Genomic DNA, 16,598 nt, shown 5'->3' on the forward strand with positions numbered 1-16,598 from the left:
GGCCTGTTTGCAGTGTGGGAGGGGGTGGCTTCTCAGGGGCTGAGTTTGCCCCTTTCTCCTCCCCCCTGCCTCCTACCTCCAGCGGGGATGGGCCAGCTCTTCTCTGGAGTTTCTCAGTCCCTTTGTTTTGCAAACGGCCGGCAGTGTGTTCGGGCTGGTTAATTTTCTCCCTTGATATCCCACAGTTTAAAAGAGCTCCCTCCGATTGCTCTCAGGGCCTTCGGCCCGGTCATTACCCTAAGCAATGCCACCTGCTCCTGTTGCTGGTGGATGCGGGCCTCTGGGGTACTTTGCTGCTGGGAGTTGCTTTTAGGTACGTAATCTGTGGACCTTAATTTAATTTTTCCTGCCAGTTAGGTTGCCCTCCGAGATTCAAAAACTTCCCCCAGTCCTGCCAGTGCCAGGGTTTCCTGGTGATTGGAAACTTCCTCTATTAAGACTCCCTTCCCGGGACGGGTCTCCGTCCCTAGCTCTTTTGTCTCCCTTTTTATTTTTTATATTTTGTCCTACCTCCCTTCGAAGACAATGGGCTGCTTTTCTGGGCGCCTGATGTCCTCTGCTAGCGATCAGAAGTTGTTTTGTGAAATTTGCTCAGCGTTCAATTGTTCTTTCGATGAATTTGTAGGGGAGACAGTGGTCTCCCCGTCCTACTCCTCCGCCATCTTGGCTCCTCTCCCCATTGTTTAGTATTAGTATTCAGTTAAGGACCAGTAGTCACTGAGGAAAATCTCTAGTACCAAAGTCAGACACCAGAGCAAACAAGCAGAAAAATATACAATTTATAGGAAAAGCAGATAATTAATTTATAAGAAACTTAGAAGAAATATTAATTTCCTCAGAGAGATAAGAAAATGTACCCATGAATCAAGAACAGGTTGTCGTGCTGCTATTAAGGATTAATAGGAGGAAAAGCAAGAGCTGCAGGCATTAAAAATACAACATATGAAAAATTCAATAAAGTATGAAAAATAAATTTGGGATGTCCCAGAAAGTACTGGTTAAATACAAAGAAACAGAAGAAAGAAAATTAGTCAAGCTATAAAGATTTATGTCTAAGGAGATTTTGATATCATGGAACATTTGAACATAGACATGGGCTTCCTGGCAACTCAGATGGTAAAGAATCTGCCTGCAATGCAGGAGACCAGGGTTTTATCCCTGGGTTGGAAAGACCCCTTGGAGAAGGGAATGGCTATCCCCTCCAGTATTGTTGCCTGGAGGATTCCATTGTCAGAGGAACCTTGTGGGCTACAGTCCTTGGGGTAGCAAAGAGTCAAACATAATGAAGTGACTAACACATTGACTTTTTTAAACACACTAATATACCAAGCCTATCATAACTGACAGCAATAATTAGTATAAATTAGAATGAAGGTATTTTTTATATGAACTGTCTAAAATGATTACCTTCCATGAATATTTTCTGAGGGAGTTATTGGACTAAAGTAGAAGGGTAACCAAGAAAAAGTACTTAGGATCCAATATCAGTGAAGTGAAGTGAAGTTGCTCAGTTGTGTCAGACTCTTCATGACCCCATGGACTATAGACTATCAGGCTCCTCCATCCATGGGATTTTTCAGGCAAGAGCACTGGAGTGGGTTGCCATTTCCTTCTCCAGGGATCTTACCCACCCAGGGATAGAACCCGGGTCTCCTGCATTGTAGGCAGATGCTTTTACCGTCTGAGCTACCAGGGAAGCCAAAGGCAATCTTCAAATTGATGATGAAGGAAGGTCTAAGTTAACAGTTTTACAGCAGAACTAGAGAAAAACTAACCCATACTTGGCAGAGTGCTTGCCTAGTATGGTTCAAGGAAGCTTCATCATGCCACAGATTGATTTGATGGACTATTTCAGAATTTCTGGTATCTGTAGAATTCATGTTCATAGAGCAACCTCACATAACTTGATCATTCTCCCCAAAGTAAATTCACTTTCTTTTATCCACTCATGTATTTAAAAGACAGTGAGATTATCACAAAATATTTCATCTGCCAAAAATCTATATTTCTGCTTTCAAAAGTAATGAAAAATTCATACATGATATCTATTTTTTAAAACTCTGCTGTTTTTTTTTTCTATACCTGTAGCTTAGCATTTTGTTTTGATTTCTAAGGTTTCTCATCATCAGTTCACAGTAGTTATTTGTGATTCCTGGGCAGTGTTCTGTATCAACACAGTCACATTTCTGTGAAGAGAAGACTTTATTCTTTTTTCAATAACAAATCCTATTCTCTCCCTGCCTTTGGGAAGCAAGCATTGGTTGAAAGTTGGGAATATGTTCCCACACTTAAAGCTGACTGCCTTGGGCTGAAGGCCACCACCCAGGAGATTTAGATGGTTAACTCGTTCTAGAAAGTGCAGCCCACAGTGCAATGGGTATTATATAGGCAGTAGAGTTGTGGGAATTTCTGAGAGCACAACATTTTATCTCCCTCCCCACAGAGCCCTTTCTCCCCAACACCTCCCACACATTGCACATTTTTTCCCCAAAATTCAGGCATTTTCAAATATACTATACGTCTACTAACAGTCTTTGAAATCTTTCTTAAGTTCACACATCTGCGATGGGTGTGATTAAGGAGTGTGGCACCACATATAGGTGAGTGGACTTTTAGCCAGGACTCTTGACTTTTAGTTCCACTTCTTCTGAGTGTGGACCTTGGACAAAGCATTTAAACATCCCATGCTGCTTCGTTTGACAAGTGGATATTAAAGGTGATATAATTTGCCTTCTTATATGATTGTAAGCATCTAATAAGGTAGAAGTGTGTGTGTGTGTGTGTGTAGTATGTGATGTGAATATGTGTATGAGTATTTACATAAGACAATGGATTATAAATATAAGACACATTCGTTCACATTTCAACCCTGTGAAAAAATTGCTTCTAAACAACTTGATGGTGAAGGGATTTGGGTTTAGTTCCACAAGTGTCTAAAGTATAGTCATCTGACTTCAGATTAGAGGGAAATAAAGGAGATAAGAGCAACTTTCATAACCTGAAAGATCAACTCTTAATTTGTAGGTAGGATAATTTGAGGTTTGATATTATTAGATATTTTGAGGTTTTGATTATTTTGTTTTTAAATTTAACTGAAAAAAAGGCAGTAAGAGTCTTGGAAAAGCTACAAATTGTTATCTAGATCTCTTATGAATATATTATCTAACTTCAGAGGTAAAGAATATGGATCCCATTGTCACGTTTCCATTGTGCCAAGATAAGCTTTTTTCAGTTGGAAAGAATGGAGATACTGCCTCAATTTATGGAGATTATTGACTAATCCTCATAAAGGAAAAGCAGCAGTGAAGAACAAGGAGTTGACTCAAAAGTCAGTTAGTCAGATTTAATTGGCTATGGTTTATAAAATGCTGCAGTTCTTTGAATTAAGCTATCTTTCTGGCCCTTCAGCATCAAGAATCTATAACTCTACTCTGTTACACAGTAATAAGAACTTTCTATCTCTGCTTCCACTTTTTTTCTAATGTCAATTATACCACCTCATTGTTCATACTTTCTCTCAACTAACGAACTCTCCACTCCTTTCTCAGTCTCTGGCTTTGCTTATTCAAGGCTTCAATTTTCTTGTACCTGGTGCTTTCTCCTGCCTGTGGTCTCTGTTTATGGACACCACTTACCAGCTCCTATGCTCCTATGTCATTACTCTGTGATCTGTTCTTCACAACTAATTTCAAACTCTTTACAAGATTGAATTGATGATTCTGTCAGTGTCTACCTAATATAGAGAAACTTCAATTAGAAAGATTTCCAATGTTGAGTTGTTTCGTGTGCTCTGGCAACTTAATGATTACTTCCATTCCTAAGGTGTCCATCCTTTATCTAATTAATTATGACTTGAACAGTAAGGTGAAGTTTGTGTTCAAAATGTAGCTGAGGCATCTATGTTCACAGAATCCTTTCTTGTATAATATATAAACACAGAGGCTGTACATTTTTCATTATTGATTATAGTCATCCAGTGAACTCTAGCATGAAGTATGTTCCAACTATAAAATGGGGAATAAGATTACTTGTTTTGTCCTTTTTGTTTTCATCAAAAGAATACTGTGTTTATTAAATGATTGCTATAGTACCATTTTAAGTAATATTTATACTGTATTTGTAATTTTTAAATATGTTTTGAAATTTATACCATTTACTTCCCATAATAACTTTGGTATTATTTTTGTCATTATTCAAATGATCCATTTGAAGCCTAAGGACATTCTGTGGTTTTGTTTTGACACCACCCAATTTGAGAATGCAGGTTTAACTTCTAACTTCATACCTTTCAATCAGGTCAAAGTATCTTTTAGATAACAAAGTTATTCATATGTCAAATGGAACCATATTCTAGGGCTAGTCAATTTTTCTATGTGAATTATAAGGAAGAACAGGTAATATAAGCAAAATGACTAAAGGTAAAGAAAATGTATTTTCATCCCCAAATCTTTTTTTTAAAAAAATGATTTAATAAGAAATATTACTTATTTTCTGTCAAGTTAACTTTCTGATATAGTTCAAAGTATGTTAGTATACACCAAAAATTGTGTGTAGGATTTTATTATGGGCAGAGATGATTAATTCTTTGTGGCCTGTTTTAATCATTCCTTTTCTGAAGTGCAGTGGCAGTCTATATATTACTCTAAAACTTCTGTTTTACATAAAGTTGTAACATGGATTTGAATAACAAATTGGCAAAAATCACAAGATATGAATGAAAAAGGCTTATTTCTTTCACAGCCAGAATTATAGTTTCAAATGGATGTATTAATTCAACCACAGAATACCTGATATTCATTTCTGATATCATATTGAGACCTTGCCACAAGCAAAATAATACATTTTTCACCCTGCAGAAAAAAAGCTTGTTAGCTAAACTTTCACCATAGGGCTCATGTAATTACCCTGTAGATTAATGCTTAGATACCATAGGGAGACTGGAGTTTTCTTCTAATTGGCAGCTATTAGAGCGGCCAGAAGAAAGGATAGATGTGATCCAGTTATCAAAATCTTAAGATGGTAGTTTTTTGTTTGGTTTCTATTTATTTTCAAGAGCCTCCACACTTTGAATCTGGAATTGTTCTTCAGTCATATGTAAGAAGAATATCCTATTCACCTGCCAACCATAATCAGCACCCATTTCACATCTGGGTGTCTCTGCTGAAATGACTGAATCCTGCAGTAACTGCAATAGCCAATAATATCTGCTAGAAAAGAGCAAGGTGTAGAGAGTAATTGGTTATTGTGAGTAAGAGGATCTGTTCCAGGTCATCTCACACCAAATATCCTCAGAGGACTCATCTCTTCCATTGCCTTTTAATCCTCTGCTGGTGATTTAACCTTTTAGGCCAATATATTATTTGACATTTCCCTTGCTTTGATTCCTTAATAAAATAAACTGAAAATATTTGATGTAACTGAAAGCAAACTTTTAATCCATTGGAGCTGAAGGTTGAGAACTATGTCTATGCCATGCAATGACCAGACTGCAAAGTAGATACCAGAAGTTGCTAAACACTAGATTGTGTTCTCAACCAAAATGGCTTGAAGGATTCACCTTTATGAGCACACTGCCTTTGAATTGTTGTTCCTATACAGTTTTAATCTGATCCATCCACATTACTTCCTATGTAGGGTAATTCCTTGCCCAGGCTGTGACATCTACTAAGTTCATCTTCAAAATCAAAACCAATGCTGTTCTCTAACTGTTATTGTTTTTTTTCTCAACTTTCCATTAGGGTAATCTCATGATTCCATGACTGCCTCCAGTTTATGATATGCTGCCTTCAGAGAGGATATATTAGTGATAACTTAAGCAATTGTTAAAATGAATTTTGAACTTTCTCAGGAATGTTTTGACTTGGCGTGTTATTTTTAACTGTTTTCCTGAAAGATTTGTCACTCTTAAAGAAATCAAGGAATCTTTGAACTTAGTGAGCTGGAAGGGAGGCAGGAAGGGACAGTGGAAGGGGCAAGAGAGGAGGAATATGAGAACATAACCCTACCCCCATCTGACAGGCTGTTTAGTTGTTTATATGATTGCTTATTCTACTGTAGTCCCATTGGGACACATAACACATAATCTTAGTAGACTTGGTTGGGGATAGGGGCTCAGATCAGCATAGGATCCTTCTATAGGGCAGAGAAAAATGGTCCATATAGACACAGACACTAAAACCCTAATTTTATCAGTGCTTCATTCTGAGGTAAGTATATTAAAAGATTATAAAGCAAAGCAAGTAATTATGAAATCCATAGTGTTAACAACAGGTTGTCCCCCAAAATTAAGAACCATGATTTACCAAGAGAAACACATTTGAAGTTTACTGCTCCAGAACACTTGTCTGCCCTCACTTATTCTGTCTCTCTATTTGTATCTCTCTTACCCCCACTCTGTTCCCCCTTGATTCCCCTAGTGGTCCTCAGTGAACATAATATTTTTATAAGCTTCCCTTGACTTTATATATTTGTGGGGATTTGATGACAATATGCAGGGTACATCATGAGAAATGCTGGGCTAGATGAAGCACAAGCTGGAATCAAGGTTGCAGGGAGAAATATCAATAACCTCAGATATGCAGATGACACCACCCTTATGGCAGAAAGTGAAGAAGAACTAAAGGACCTCTTGATGAAAGTGAAAGAGGAGAGTGAAAAAGTTGACTTAAAGCTCAACATTCAGAAAACTAAGATCATGTCATCTGGCACCATCACTTCATGGCAAATAGATGGGGAAACAGTGGAAACAGTGGCTGACTTTTATTTTTCTGAGCTCCAAAATCACTGCAGATGGTGATTGCAGCCCTGAAATTAAAAGATGCATACTCCTTGGAAGGAAAGTTATGACCAACCTAGATAGCATATTAAAAAGCAGAGACATTACTTTGCCAACAAAGGTCCATCTGGTCAAGGCTATGGTTTTTCCAGTGGTCATGTATGGATGTGAGAGTTGGACTGTGAAGAAAGCTGACTGCTGAAGAATTGATGCTTTTGAACTGTAGTGTTGGAGAAGACTCTTGAGAATCCCTTGGACTGCAAGGAGACCCAACCAGTCAATCCTAAAGGAGATAAGTCCTGGGTGTTCATTGGAAAGACTGATGTTGAAGCTGAAACTCCAATACTTTGGCCACCTGATGCAAGGAGCTGACTCATTGAAAAGACCCTGATGCTGGGAAATATTGAGGGCAGGAGAAGGGGATGACAGAGGATGAGATGGTTGGATGGCATCACTGACTCAATGGACACGGGTCTGGGTGGACTCCGGGAGTTGGTGATGAACAGGGAGGCCTGGTATGCTGTGGTTCATGGGGTCACAAAGAGTCGGACATGACTGAGCAACTGAACTGAACTGAGGACAATATGAGAAAGAGCACAGTGAATATTCATACTAATCAGAACATAGTCACCCAGGGCAAAATTTTTAATTTTAAGCAACAACTAGAAGAGGATAGGCAGCCTTTTTAAGTGCCCATAGTTGATTAATGAAATGTGAGATTGATTATGAAATGCTTGGAGGACCCACCAGATGGTCTCTGTTAAACTTCTCAGGGAAGGGCAACAAAGTGCTTTCTTTATCTCACAAAATAAAGTGATTAGTCTTTACTAGAGACTAATTCTTTCTCTTTTTTCTCTCTATTTATTCAACCCAGAAGAAAAGCTATTCCTTTGATGTAAAAGCATCATATAACTTTCCATTTACATATCGCTTTATGAAGAACTATGGATGGAGGTTCAGGACACTGTACAAGAGGCAGGGATCAAGATGAGCCCCAAGAAAAAGAAATGCATTGACTAAACATAAAGCACTCAGTTCAGTGAGTCGGTGATGTCATTCAACCATCTCATCCTCTGTCATCCCCTTCTCCTCCTGCCTTCAATCTTTCCCAACATCAGGGTCTTTTCCAATGAGTCAGCTCTTCACATCAGGTGGCCAAAGTATTGGAGTTTCAGCTTCAGCATCACCAACTCAATGGACATGAGTTCAAGTAAACCCCAGGAGTTGGTGGTAGATAGGGAAGCCTGGTGTGCTGCAGTCCATGGGGTCACAAAGAGTCAGACTCAACTGAGTGACTGAACTGAACTGAGTGCTTTATGTTTTGTGAAGTATTTTAAGACGAACCATTTCACTTCATCTTGATAGACACTCTCTAAGACTAGGTGGTTAGAGGACTTTTCTCTTTCATTCATTGGTAGAACAACAGAGGGAAAATGAATAGACTACTATTTCATAGTTTGCTAGGACTAGAAGTTGCTATTTTATTCCAAAATTTTCTCAGCGATCTACTATTTGCTTAGGAGGAGTTATCTTAAAGACTTTTGTCATTTGCTATAAATAAAAAGTTTCAAACAACATTGAAATAAAAAATATTGGACCTGCATTTTTATACAATTTGTAAGTATGTTCTTTATAGGTTACTAAAATATGACCAATAATGATTGTTACTATGAGATGAAAAATGTTTTTACTGGAAATTGCACTGTGTAAATAAGAGATCAGAAAAATACAATTCAGTAACTGTGAATTTACTTACCAAGATTCTTCTAGTATTATTGGTTTTAGTAAGACCTGACGGGTATTGTTATAATGTTGCTCTATTTGCTACTGATTTATAGATTTGGAAGTTAAAGCCATGTTATTTTAAAAATTCTATTCTGTGGCTCATCTCATTCATTTCCTGTAGCAGTTAGTTATCACTGTGTAACAAACTATTCCAAAATTTGAGTAGCTAAAACAACCATTTACATAATATACAGTTTTGTAGGTTGGCAATTTGAGCTGGATTCAGCTCTGGACTTTTTTGTTCTCAACTGAGTTCACTGAAATGTCAGAAACCAGCAGCTAACATGGATGAGGAATGTCTGATCCATATTGGTCTTAGTTACATATGGTCTCTTATCCTCTAGAAGCCAGTCAGAGATTGTTCACATGTTTGTGGCAGCTGTGGAGGGTTGAAGGCAGGGAGAGAAGGGAATGACAAAGGATGAGATGTTTGATTTGCATCACTGACTCAATGGACTGAGTTTGAACCAGCTCCAGAAGTTGGTGATGGACAGGCAAGTCTGGCGTGCTGCAGTCTATGGGGTTGCAAAGAGTTGGACTTGACTGCGCGACTGGACTGAACTGATGATAGTTCTATTTTTAGTTTTTTAAGGAACCTTCATACTAATTCCCTTGTGGCTCAGATGGTAAAGCATCTGCCTGCAATGCAGGAGACCTGGGTTTGATCCCTGGGTCTGGAAGATCCCCTGGAGAAGGAAATGGCAACCCACTCCAGTACTCTTGCCTGGAAAGTTACATGAACAGAGAAGTCTTGCAGGCCACAGTCCATGGGGTCGCAAAGAGTCGGACACGACTGAACGACTTCACTTTACTTCATACTAATTCTCCATAGTGGTTGTATCAGTCTACATCCCCACTAACAGTGTAAAAGGGTTTCCTTTTCTACCACACCCTCTCCAGCGTTTATTGTTTATAGACTTTTTTGATGATGGAACTACCAGTGCTGCTGTAGTTTCGATTTTGCATTTCTCTAATAATTAGTGATGGTGATCATCTTTTCAGTGTGTGTTTTGGTCACATGTATGTCTTCTTTGGAGAAATGTCTGTTTAGATCTTCTGTCCACTTTTTGACTGGGTTGTTTTTTTTTTTTTTTTATACAGCTGCATGAAATGCTTGTGTATTTTGCAGATTAATCCTTTGTCAGCTGCTTCATTTGCAAATATTTTCTATCCTTCTGAGGGTTGTCATTTCATCTTGTTTATGGTTTCCTTTGCTGTTCAAAAGCTTTTAAGTTTAATCAGGTCTCATTTTTTATTTTTATTTTCTTTACTGTAGGAGGTGGGTCAAAAAATATCTAGCTGTGATTTATTTCAAAGAGGGTTCTGCCTCAAATAGTTTTAAACTATCTGACCTTACATTTAGGTCTTTATTCCATTTTGAGTTTATTTTTGTGTGTGGTATTAGAAAGTGTTCTCATTTCATTCTTTTGCATTTAGCTGTCCAGTTTCCCCAAAACCACTTATTGATGCGGCTGTTTTTCTCCATTGTATATTCTTGCCTCCTATGTTAATGATTAGGAGACTATAGGTGTGTGGGTTTATCTCTTGGCTTTTATCCTATTCCATTGATCTATATTTCTTTTTGTGCCAGAACCATACTGTCTTAATGCATCAAGAATACATTTACAGATGGAGATGTCTACATGTGGATATAAAGTAGGAGTCCATATTTATGCTCATGTATGTTAAAGAACAGAGTACATGAACATATCTTTAATGTTTCATTTTTATTCTTAAAATTTTGCAAATACTTTCATATGTAATTTATGAAAACTTCAAAATATAAATATTTTAAAGTTTGGTAATGTCGACTGAAAAAAATGCACAACATGAGAGTTGTCAGTTAAGTTTAATGTGGGGCAAAACGAGAACTATAGGCTGGGAGACAGCATCTCAGAAAGCCCTAGGGAATTGCTCTGCAGGGGTAGAGGAGAAGGTCATCATTATATTGATATATGATTCTAGTGGAGGGGGATATGTGCAGTCAAGTATGCATTTTAGCAGAGGCTTGCTGCTAGTCACAAGGAGCAGGCAAGTAATGATTTTAGTGCTTTTCTAAATATAATAAAATATAAGCATTTGGGCTCACAGAACCTTCTTCTGAAAATCTCTGTCTTGAAGGCCTGTTCTGTCTGTTTTTCTGAGCATAGTGTCTCATTCCTGATCTGCACCCTGAACTCTTTTCAGGGTGTGCTGAAGGTTGGCCACTGCAGTGGCTAGTAAGTAATAGATTACAAATAACAAATTTTTATTTGGCAGCTTCATTGTATTCTGTATTTTCTATTGATTTGGATCCTATTTAAACATAATTATCAGTTTCTACATTTATATCTTTATATTCTTCCAGAAAGTAGCCCTCATGTATTCTTTTATGTAGCCTCTGGATCTAGCACAAGACTTGACACATAGTGCTCAGTAAATTTTGAAGAGAAAAAAATGTATGACTCTGCCAGGCAGCAATGCTACAACCAATCCACCTTTACATACACACTTCTCAGGTCCTGCCCAGTTGCAAACTTCTTATTCCTATATGTCTTCCTAGCCCATGTCACCTTTTAAGTTTTTTGCTCTGATCACCTCCCCAAACCTTTGGTCTGCACTCCATCAGTACTTGGCCTTCACCACATCTCTCTATTTATAGCCACTCAGCTTTCCCTCATGCCTCTAGCTATGCTATTTTATAATATTGAATAGAAAAACTTGATTATCTTCAGCTTTATTTGAAAAATAAAAAGGTACACAGGTTAAAAAAAAAATCCAAAGATCATTTCTCTGAGTATGCATGAGATCCTCTTCTGGATGGCTGGAAATCTCACATGCTCGCTTATTGTCTTAGGGCACAGTGTTTCTCCCAATCTAAGTGTGTAAGAGGCCATGCTAGCCACTCCTAAAAATAAAAGGCTCTGTCTGAGAGAGCTCTTTAAACGGTAGTCTCTCAGCGTGGCTTTAATTGTACCAAGGGCTGCAGTGCAGCTTCCCACGCAGAGAGGGGTTTTCCAAACCAGGACAAAGGCAAACAAAGGAACGCATTAAAACAAAAAAAGCAATTTAACCTACTTATGATTTCCTGTACTTCCGCCACTGATTACTAATCATGGAAGGGGTGTGTGTGTGTGTGTGTGTGTGTGTGTGTGTGTGTGTAGAAGCAAACTCTAGCAGCCTCACTTCCTCCTGGTTCTCCATCTAGAAGTCAAGGTCTAGTGTGGCATTTCTGTTGCTCAGGTCAGAGATCGTCGTTAAGGCCCCCATTCCATGCCAGGGTTCTCTGGTCCATGCAGATAGGAAGCTGTGGCAGGGAAAATCCACGTTCAAATCCAAATGCTTCTATCTGTAGTAGTGGGTAAGAAATGGGTAAAAGAATAGGAAAACACAGATTGAAAAGTCCCAAGCTAGAAGTCTGTTTAGTTACATTTCCCTCATTTGATCCTCTGCCTCTTTTCCTTCATGGTTTTTCATGTTGTGGGGGAACTACTTTCTTTTCAGCAAGGAGAAGGGAAGTGAATGTATAGTCTTTCTCAGGAAAAGGTTTGTTTTAGAGAAGATGGTGTTATTAGGAGGAAACGGGTTAAATTTAGAGACATTAGAAAGGATCTCCTGCTTCCAAAATTACTCTCTCCTCCTCCTTAATGGTATAAAATGTTTGACCCATGGGAGAAAGCTTCTTAAAGTGGAACTATCGGAAAGAAAAACAGTGATATAATAAAGTCATACTTTCTATTGTAAATAATTGCTGACAGAGAACCTTCCTTCAGAATTGACTTTAAAGACATAGAAGTTGTTCATTACAGGAGTAACGGGATCAAGAGACACATTTTCCAGAAAAAGGGGGCCTCTAAAAATTAAACAAATCACTGTGCTGAAAGTCATTGACCCATGGCCATTTTCTAGGACCTGGTTTAGGATGTCATTTTCCTTATTCTACAAATAAAAGAATAGATTTTTTTTTTTACATGTAATTTTTTGCTTAGAAAAAGGAAAGTAAAAGGAAAGAACTTTTCTCCTGTAACTATCCCTGGTTTTCCATAATCCTTGAATAAGAAGAAATTTCAATTGCAGTGAGAAATTCAGCATGATTTACACAGAAGCAATGCCAAACATAGTCATGTACATTCTGATGAACAAATGAAAAAAAATTCTGGAATTTTCTCCAATAGAAAATGTTAGGAGGACAATACATTCTCAATTGATGATGTCTTTTATGGGGGAAAATAACACAGGGAGAAAAATCAAGTGATTTAAGATTTCTATCACAGTACAATATAGATTGAAAACCTCTATCTCTTTGCTTTTATCATTATAAAAACAGAATTAAAATTCTCCTTTCCATTGTTTGGAATTCTTTTTCATGACTTTTTACTTTTTTTTTTTTTCTATGAAGCTTACAGTAATCACTTGCTTTACAGCAGTTATACTCAGATTTTCATAAGTAGAAGAAAGAATGCAGGAACTTGTTTAAGAGATTTTGAGTCTCATGCCCAGATAATTTAAGACTTTCTGCAATACTCCAGATATGTGCATTTCATTAATTACTTGAGTAATTCTCATGTAAGGGGTCAATAGGATCCACTTTGAAAGACTGAAGTTCTCATTGATTTTTCTCAAATGATTAGTACATCTTTCTTGATGATTATAGTTCAAAGAGAAGACTCCCAGGTTGTTGAGAAAGACATTCCTGGGTTATACATGATTTACATCTCAAAAAGAATGGAGAAAGAATTTACAGTTGCAGGTTTCTCTAAGAAAGAAAAGTCAGGGGCCTCTAGTCAGGAAGATACCAGTCAAATTTTAGTCAAGCTGGCAAGATTAGTAAGGCTGGCTCTCTAGGTCACTCCACCCTCCCTTCTTGTCTCTGTTCTCTACCTGTCTACCCTGACAAGGACCCAACTCTGCCACGTGACTGAGATTCTTAGGTTCGTCTCGATTTTTAAGTCCCAACCTTTAGAGTCGTGGCCTGAAGCTTGCACTGTGATTTCACAGCTCTCATTAATTCTCCTTAGCAAGAAAATCTCCAAAAGTGGAATTTGCCTACTCAAATGTGACGATGAATAATCACTGTTAATGATGAGTGCTTTACCAGCAGATCTTTAACCTCCATATAGTTGAGCAAATTAAACTTGGAGAGTTTCTAATGAAGAAAATTTGAAAGCTAATGTATTATATGCTGCCTAAAACTGCTGATTCTGTGACAATAGCAGACAGTCATTCTCTGCTGGCACAACTCAGTGTCTGCAGGAAAATATAGACCATGCTTTTCATATAATCACTGTAATGATTAGAATAAATGGAAGATATTTTAATGATGACAGAGTAATTTTCTTGAAGCTCCTTCAAAGATAACAAATTTTGAGATTATTGCAAAATTATATATAAATCGTTATGTCACAGTCTTGGTAGGGTGACAGGTTGGAGGCAGCAGGTTCAAATGCCAATTGATTGCTGAAAGAATAAAATGGAAATAAATAAATAAAATTATTATAAACCATCTATGCAACCATGACTGTCAAGAAATCCTAAGTGAACCAAGAACAGTCCAATTTTTCAAAATATCATAGTGCTTTTCTCTTTTCATTGGAGGTTTCTTTCTTGCAGAAAGGTAATAAAATGATTATAATTTGAGATTGAAATGAATTATCAATTCATCAGAGTGTATGTTTAATGTGATATACTTACACTAATGGTATGAGCTTTCTAATTAGGGAGCTATTCTCAAGGCAGGAAAAAAATCATTTTCTCAATAAAAATATTTTACACCAAAGATACAGTACCTTCAAAACATAATGAGCTTTGAGGATGACATTATAGCAATTAAAATATGAGTGAAAGAATAAGCCTGTCTTATTGAGCAATCTGGATGACTGGAGGTATTTCACTTATCATATGGAACATAGGTCACATTCTATATTATTTGCAAGAATCTGCAATTTACCTCAAGGAAAAGAAAGCTAATTTTGATAAAGTGACAATGGGGCTCTGTAGCTTTGGCTGTTATATGAATATTGTATTCACTTAGGACGTGAATATTTCTTGCAGTGGGTTAATAAAAGTTTTGCAAAAGTCTGGTGAGTTTGGAGGAGGCAAATTTTACAATTCAGAGTACAAGTGATTATGCCTATTTAGTGATTTAAATGGAGCAAAATTGACCTGTTCCAAAATTGGACAACAGGATTCCAGAATCAGTAAGGTTTTCACAGTGGAGGGTTTTGCCTGAATTTAATAAAAACTAGGTAAGTGAATTGATTTTTCCACATGTTAACCCAATGAACAGTTGTGAAATACTACTGTATAAATAGCAGCTAATTAGACATAGGTACACATAGATGGAAAGCAGGCTAAAGAAGATTTATTTAATCTTAAAATGAAGCTCTTGATTACCCCAGTTCTATCATTTGCTTCTTACTTGGTTGTCTACGTCTAAATAAATGTCATATTTATCTACCTGGTCACTGAAGTTCAAAACTACAGAGTTGACATTAATCTGGGATTGTCCTTAATTCCTCCCTATGCCTGACACTTCTATCGCCAATCTAGTAGCATGATCTATTGATAGTACTGGATGTGATAGTATAATGTGAGAGCTGGACGATAAAGAAAGCTGAGCACTGAAGAATTGATGCTTTTGAACTGTGGTGTTGGAGAAGACTCTTGAGAGTCCCTTGGACTGCAAGGAGATCCCACCAGTATATCCTAAAGGAGATCAGTCCTGAATATTCATTGGAAGGACTGATGCTGAAGCTGAAACTCCAATCCTTTGGCTACCTGATGTGAAGAACTGACTCATTGGAAAAGACCCCGATGCTGGGAATCATTGAAGGTGGGAGGAGAAGGGGATGACAGAGGATGAGATGTTTGAATGACACCACCGACTCAATGGACATGAGTTTGAGTAAGCTCCAGGAGTTGGTATGGACAGGGAGGCCTGGTGTGCTGCTGTCATAGGGTCACAAAGAGTCAGACACGACTGAGCAACTGAACTGAACTGATTGATAGTACTCTCAAAAGGTATCCTGATTCTGCCCAGTTCTCTCCAGTTCCACTGTCACCAGCTAACCCAAACCACCCTCCTTTTAACCCAGATTACACTAATAATTTCTTTACAGATCTCCTTGCTCATATTCTTGTCCTTTCTTCTATAATCCATTTTCTACCCAACAGTCACAGGGATGGTTTTAAGGACACAAAGCAGATCATGTTATCACCCTGCTTAGTGCTTTCTAGAATTTCTCCTTTGCATTTAGAGTAAAATCTCATCATTTTATCACAATTTGTATTATTCTGCATCATTTGATCCCTGTCCACTTTACTAATTTTACACTTTATCATCCTTTTTTTTTCATTTCTCACTTTCCTTGGTTCACACTGACCTTCTTTGAATTTCTGAAACATGCTAAGTATATTCCTCCCTCAGAACTTCTGCCTAGACAACTTTGTAGCCTAATCCATGACAGAATGTCCCTTTCCCACTATTCAAGTCTTGGAGGAAATGTTCCCTTCATAAATAGTTATTCCCTAATGATCTCATGTTCTTAAATTACTCTACCATTATACACAGAAATGTCAAGACACACCCCATTACTGCTTCCCCCCTCTCAGAGCATGAGTCACTACCTCTAATAATCTTGTTTGCTTATTTTCTTGTTTGACTTTTGTATCCCCACCCTTAAATTGTAGAATCCAAAAGTCAGAGTGTTAACCTGTGATGTTCATCACTAATTCAAGTGCTTAAAATATCACCTGGCACACATGTAACAAATTATTAAACAGGAACCTCAATTAAATGATCTTCCTTGGTGACTCAGATGATTAAGAATCCAATGCAGTGTGGGAGACCTGAGTTCAATCCCTGCATTGGGAAGATCCCCTGGAGAAGGGCATGGCAACCCATTCCAGTATTCTTGCCTGGAGAGTTCCATGGACAGAGGAGCCTGACGGGCTACAGTCCATGGGGTCGAAAAGATTCAGACACAACTGAGTGACTTTCACTTTCACTTTTTCAATTAAATAGAATCAGGAGACCAGAAGGGGATCTCTTACACCTGTC

At 37.8% G+C, this 16,598-nt stretch overlaps 1 long non-coding RNA gene across 1 annotated transcript in view; it reads right to left on the bottom strand.

The window, feature by feature from the left end:
* Window positions 1-11,486: 11,486 nt before the first annotated feature.
* The window catches only part of LOC139037103 (uncharacterized), a 223,736-nt gene continuing 218,624 nt past the window's right edge, over window positions 11,487-16,598 (bottom strand). Inside the window, exon 3 of the long non-coding RNA XR_011489920.1 lies at window positions 11,487-11,888. This is a non-coding gene — a long non-coding RNA (uncharacterized lncRNA). The remainder of the gene's footprint in view (window positions 11,889-16,598) is intronic.

This window comes from Odocoileus virginianus, chromosome 2 (assembly GCF_023699985.2).
Source record: "Odocoileus virginianus isolate 20LAN1187 ecotype Illinois chromosome 2, Ovbor_1.2, whole genome shotgun sequence".
NCBI classification, from domain to species: Eukaryota; Metazoa; Chordata; class Mammalia; order Artiodactyla; family Cervidae; genus Odocoileus; species Odocoileus virginianus.